This window comes from Rhamphochromis longiceps, linkage group LG18, assembly GCF_057381845.1.
Source record: "Rhamphochromis longiceps isolate RC_006_pf linkage group LG18, R_longiceps_female_GT1.1, whole genome shotgun sequence".
In the NCBI taxonomy this organism is placed as follows: Eukaryota; Metazoa; Chordata; class Actinopteri; order Cichliformes; family Cichlidae; genus Rhamphochromis; species Rhamphochromis longiceps.
In genome coordinates this window covers 18495268-18502309 of record NC_140574.1, presented here as the reverse complement: position 1 = coordinate 18502309, position 7042 = coordinate 18495268, and positions in this window count along the sequence as shown.

Sequence of the window (7042 nt, the reverse complement as noted above, 5' to 3'; positions counted from 1 at the left end):
TTGAGGTTGCCCCCTACAGGCAAAGACAGGTATAAAATGAAACCATCTGCAGACAATAAATTTTACAACTGTTCCCTTTTTTTCTTTAAAAACAACCCCTCTCCCCAAAAAAACAAACAAACAAACAAAAAAAAACAACCAACCTATAGATGCAATTATATTTTCATACATGGTGGGTACATTTCAATGAAAATAAATCTGTCAAATCTTAGTGTTTGTATTCTTTTTCAATTTGGCCACACAGGTGGGCCTAAATGCACAGATGTATACTCACAAATAAATGATTCATTGCTTGCTGCCTCACTCACAGGTGGCATTATTGTCAAAATTGCAAATGGAAGTAATTTTTTTTGCCTGTAGGCTTTTTTTATGAATACTTTTTGATATGTCACAATAGAGGAAGAACAGCTTTAAATAATTAATGACAGTTGAACTCCATTTAGCTGCTTCACCTTCCTGGTATTACGCTTGTGGCTCACTGTTAGTGCTGTGCCATACTGCAAATTTTGGTCCGATCTTATATCTAGTAAATACGGGGCCAGCATTGCCGAGACTCTTAACCTATATATTCAATTTATGTAGGGGAGAGCAGTATGGCATGATTTGTGAGATAAATTATCATGAATTTGCAAATTCTGACCACATTTTAATGACCACTACATCACCACAATATTTAGTTACACAACAAAACACACATTTCACCTTTTCATTGATTTTAAAAACAGTTGGGGTTTTTTGGACCGCTGGGATGTAAATGTGTAAATGTCTCCTAAGCGCTTTGGGTCAACTACTCTTGTTTAAACGTGCTGTATAATATAGATGTGACAGTCAACACAAAAAGGCCCAGACATTTTTCATAGTGCATGTTTGAGGTATATTTCTTTTCATTTCCGAAACATATTTTATATAACACAATTCAGTGGGATACTTACTGAACTTACGGGATAGAAATAAAGTATCGATCCTATTGCACTAGTGTCGATCTGATACCAATACCAAAATAATTTCCCCCAGGGATCAATAAAGTATTCTGATCCTGATTCTGATTCTGAATACCAATTGGTATCGATACTATTGATATTTAGATCTATCCGCCCACCTCTACTCACTGTATTGGCTTACCTGGACATGAAACAAAGCAGCGCCATAGTTTGTAATAATCACTGTGTAATCAAGTCAAAATGTCTGCTGGGAAAACAGCTTATTCCACAAATCTCCTGCTCTTGTAGATTTAAAGTTTAAAGTCTTCATGATGAGGCAGAGGTTGGGCCCTACAAGCCTAAAACTGTTGTCATTGCACTCATGTAGATTTCTGCTCCTCTGCATCAGTGCCACTCTGCAGAGTGTGTGGTTGTGCTTTGACATAACACAGACATCAGACACCGTTTCCTTGATGAAAAGCAATTTTCAAAGGACTGATTTTTAAACTCATTCTCCTTTTCCTCTGTCACGCCAAGTGTCAATCCACGGAAAATAAAAGGAAACCAATAATGAAGCCAAGCATGTGATGCAGCTTCAACAGTTGCGTAGGCAACACAGAAATGGAAATGAATGATGCCATGTTTGGAGCTAGAAGGCTAGAATAGAAATGACTTCCTCTCTTGCCTTTATACAGTGTATGTATATATCTACCAATCCTCTTCCTTCTTTATGTAAAAAAGAACACGTGTTCATACACTCAGTGTAAGTATAGCACACAGCCATCATACATTTGTGTCTGCACTTCAGTGTACCGAATATGTGTTATTTACATTGTTCCTCTGCCAGGTACCAGAGAGCTGAGGCAGAGGTAACTGTTACCATCTGTTATTCAAAAAGTGCCAATTGAAATTTTTATGAAACTCGTGGAGACAATCCATCATTTTGGTTCAGATGCTGATCCCTTTCATTTAAAATGACAAAATAACAAAACAGTGTCCTTTAATTAAATTTTTAATTTGTAGTCTTTAATTTGTACATTTCAAATCTGAATTCCAGAGGACCGTTCTAGTGGATCCCTGCCTTTAAAATGCAGAAATGTATTAACCCGTCAACAGATTTCATATGAGTGTTATTTTATTTTGTTATTATTATTTACTTGTTGTTCACAGCCAGATTGCGCAGGTGTTTTCTTTGTTTGACACACTTTTCTGCAAAAAATTAATACATGATCTAAATTATTTTTAATAGTGAGAAACGCATATCACAACAAAAGTAGAACTATATTAGACTTCAATTAGTATTCAATTTCTGGTACAGCATAAGTCATTTTTAGCCTGTGCAAAATCTTCTGAATTTGGCACTTGCAAGCAGCCTAATCACATGTGGCTCAACTTAAATCTTATTTTCTAATGAGGAAGCTGCTTAGCTGTCTTCTGAGTGCAAGTCCATTTTACGCCTTCTTTGCATGGATCTTGAAGGTTATTTTAAGAAGTATTAGCTGGCAAAATAGGTTACCTCTAGGTGTTGCTGCAATGACGCTAACTGTTAGCCAATTGGTACCAGAAATAAACGAGTGTAAGGTGTTTATGCACTTCCAGCATAAAGTTCGGCTTCCTTTTTATTTTACTCGGCAACAAATCCCTGCTTTAAAGGTTTGACTTGTAAACGATAATGGGTACCGTCTTAACAGAGCTTTGCCTTTAATCCGTTCATTCACCTAAATACATAAGAAAAGTATGTTTAGGATCTGGCTTTGTTCATCCATGATCTTCAGATTGTGATGTCTTTCTAAGCTGTTGCAGTAGTTGGAGGCCTGTGGGACAGAAACCAATGCTGCACACTGTTTTCCCTACCACCAGAGGGGGGTTGGGTGGAGACACTCCAGGTATAGGCTGGATTGAACCCTCCCTTAGGCACTCTGCCATGTCTTGAGAAAGAGGAGGGCAGAGTAAATAATTCCAGAGCAAATATAGCCTCCCAAACTTTGCCTCAAGGACATAGCCCAAAGGCCAATCGGAAGATTGGAAAGAGATGAGAGAAAAAAAACTTAGGTGGGGCTTTTATGTTCCTCTTATGAAACCCAGCTGAATGAAAGAGTTTTGGGAACACAAAGATACATTTGGGCAAACGCTTTCTTTTCCAGGTAATAACACTCGGACATGTGTAGACTTGAGAGCATATGTGTGTTTCATGTGCTCATACTCATTCAAAAGTGGCACTGCATTGCCTGAGTAGCCCTCCAGCTCTTGTCTTGTTTGTTGACTGTATTAAACAAATGGTCAGAAAGCCCATTACTCACAGGGTGGATGAATGGAAACTGTGTGTATATGTGTTTGTTCTTGTGTACACGCGGTCCCGCCCTAGCCCTGCAGGTTTCTCTGGGGTTTCTTGTCACCCCGTGTCTTGGAGGTGAGAGGGCGGGTGATAATTGAACACTCTCTGGCACTTTTAACAAATGTATTGAAAGGGGGAATCGAAAAACCTGTTAATGAGATTTGCCTCCTCGGGCAGCGCTCAGGGTTATTATTCTTATAATTTTCCTAATCTAATGAGTTACTCAAAGTTTATTTTCAAATGTATCTCTCCCACTCAGCCTATAGGGATCCTGTTTTATTAGCCTCCGTTCCATGGCAGCACACAAACTTTATTAATAAATCAGTTTACAGTGCTTTGCAGGAGGCCCAGATTGAGACGTGAGCTTTTCAAACCAAACAAATTGTAAGACAAGGGGATCACAGAGCACGGATTGAATGATTGAACAACACTGGCCACATACCAAGGTGAGCATCTTTGTACTTGGGGTTTGTTTACCTCATAAGATGGCTCCTGGCTTAGGGAATGGACCATGAAAATGGCTGCTCTCTTGTGCCTGCAGCGCTCTATAGATTGGAGTTTTTCATGTGGCAGTTAGGCTGCTGGGATATACACCCCAGGGGATGTGCACTCATTAAGGACGGTAGCTCGGGGCTCACTTATACACCGCTTCCTGTGGCCAGTGACCTCCTTTTCACCCGTGGGCTCGCAGCTACATCACAGCTCTGCTTCTTGGTCTCCCTGTCACTCCCAACAACGCCCTGGGGTTGTCACATGCCTTGACTGACTCCTGACCTGAGTGGCCTCTTGCAACCCCTCTCCTCCTCTCAACGAGTCAGTTAGAATGATCGCAAACAACATAAGGGTCACATGTGCCCCCCCAAAATGGCGGTAATGTCCTTGGGCTTTCGGAGGAAGAATTTTCCAAGTTGACAGTGTCAAAACATCATGTCAGAAATGGCCAACTTTATGTGTCATCTTAAAGCAGTAGAGCTGCAATATTATTCAAGTGGAAAGAGTTTGGGCGCTACAGTAAAACTAAGCAAGTAATTCATCATTTATACTGATGGCAGTCACTGAGAGCAAATTTGTGATTGAAAGCACCTGTCTTGTCGGACCTTTACCTTGAGTTCAAGCAAATACCGAGCTGTGCTGCTTGAGTGGATACAAGTGCGATAATAGCATTGCTTCATCAATGCCCTCCCTGAGCCATTTCTGCAGCCATTTCCTTCATGCTGTGGTTTATTTTAGCCGTGATACACACTAGGTTGTGTTAAGCACCTAAAGGTGATCTGAGATCCTGACTAGGGTAGTTAATCACTGATCAGAAAAAAAGAAAAAAAAACATTACTGTGAACTTAGGGCAATATAGCACTGTGCCTGAAGTGTGCAGACAAATATCAATAAAAGTGCCCTTGATCTTTCTTTCTGTTTTTTTAATTGAATGCTAAAAGCCTGATGCTCCCTGTCGCTTCCATACTCGAGTGGGTACTCTTACACCCAAATACCTTTTTACCCTAGCTTAGCTGATTCAGTCCTAACCCTATGTTTTGGAGAAATACAAGTTGAAATGTTCATTCTACGCATGTAGAGAATCTTCTAGTGTGGGCTTTAGGGTTAGGTCATTGCTTATGATGACTTGATCTCTTGAGAGTTAAATCGCCCTTACTGTCTATTTAAAAAATGCTCTCACAAACACCCTATTTGTAATATGACTGTCACGATTTTAGGAGGTAAGCTTTGGGGCGGCCCAGCTTAGCTGATTGGTGGATTGAGATATCAGATGAGTTCTCATCAGCACCACCCATACTTATACCTGCAGGCAAAACAATTTTGTCCTCCACTAGTAAGCAATTAGATTATATTCAAGCACACATACACACACACACAAAGCCTCCACAAACAGCATTCCCCCTATGTAGCATTCTCCCTTCCTCAGTATGACACTTGCTTCCTCCATATGTGTGAGTTTGTGTTAGCATGAGGATGCGAGGAGACACACACACACACACACACATAGATACAGACACACACCCTGTAGGTATAAGGTTCCAGTTGGTATATCTCTGTCTCTAAGCTCCAGTTTGATGCCCTAGTCTCATGGTATCCAACCCCCACTCTTTCTGCATCCCCTCAGGCTTCTGTGTGTGTGTGTGTGCGTAAGATGGCTACTGAACCAAGAGGGCATTGTTTCTCTCCAGCGGGGTTTCATAATTGAACATTCACATTTATGCACACATTCAAATAGATACTAAAAGTAGAAGTGAAGCACGTAGCCCCGTTCCGCACTGGAATTATCTGTGGCGAAACTGAAAGTCGAGATTAAACTCGAGATTATTATTGTGAGGCATTGTGCATGACTCCTGCAAGCTGCAAACGTTTTGGTGGATGAGCATGCAGCAGATGATTGCACATGCACATTGGAAGCTTTCCACAGGAGGTGCAAACTCCAGTCAGCCTGCATCAGGTTGTGTGTTTCTTAGGCACATGTGCGAGCGAAGCAGGGAAGTGAAAAGACAGCGGGCAGCAGGGACAAACCCGTCAGCCACTCAGATCACATCAGGTCTGTCGGGACACATTGGAGCACAGCAAGCCTGATGGGATATGCCCCCCAGGGGTGCGAAGCAGTCCAGATGACATACAGACACAGGGGCAGGAAAAGAAGGAAGGAAGAATAGAGGATGGCACATCTTGCCTCCGATACGCAATATGTTTTAATAACATGCATGCAATTATGAATGGTAGCCCTGTCTACATTGTGCGCTAACTATACAGTATTGCTATGCAGTTATTGCTGTACTTTTACGTGTTAAATTCCTACCCCCACCACACTCATACTAAAATGCATAATCGCCGATATTGACAGAAACATGCAGCCTGGATCTCACACCAGATAAACTACATCTAAAACAACACGGCAGATATGCTAATGTGAAACATGAAGGCATGATGTTTATGAGTTGCACACAATGCATATGTTTCTGCGTGTGGGTAAATGCACAGACACGCTTGGATACATATGTCCGCAGGGGCAAAGTGGGAAATAGACACTTCTCCTCATGCCTGTTCTTTAATTGGGGCATTTATTGTTTTGTGGTGGTGTTTACTTCATTAAATTAAGGCACATTTAAGAAATGCAGCATGTTTCAAGGTTTATATAAGCAAAATTATGCTTTCAGCCATTAAGTTGCAAATTAACATATCTTTATGACTGTGGGATATGCCAGTTGAGGATGCTTTTACATTTCCACACTAATCAACTTGACTTTAACATGTTGGATTTCAGTTTGATTTGCTTTCATCACATATATTGTTTCCCCCCTCGGCTGTGTGTGTGTCTGCACGTGTATTTAAGTGGAACTGTTTCAGCGTGTGATTGCAGCCGAGTGTGTAAACTTGTGTGCTTCTGTTAGTTAGTCCATGGCACCTTCATGTCAGCGCAACGGTTTCTTTCTTAAGAAATCAAAATATGCGCGTGTGTGTCAGTGTGTGTGTATGTGTGTGTGAGAGAAAAGGGGGGTGTTACAAGGACAAAATGAACTAATGTTGAATATTCCGTATTGGTTTTACTGTAATTCTTTTCTAATTCTTAGTTTATTCAATTTCATCTCCTTGAGGCTGGTAGGTATGGAAATGAGGTCTGTTCTTCTTCTTCTTCTTCTTCTTTTTGCCTGTGTAAATTGCAGCTATCACCTCAAGCCTTTTGAACAAGATTACCCAGATGGCCTTGCGTGGTGTGCCTGAAGTTTTATTTTCCTTCTTTGCCTGCTTTTCCTTCTTGGCTTCAGGGAAAAGGAGAGGGAGCTGG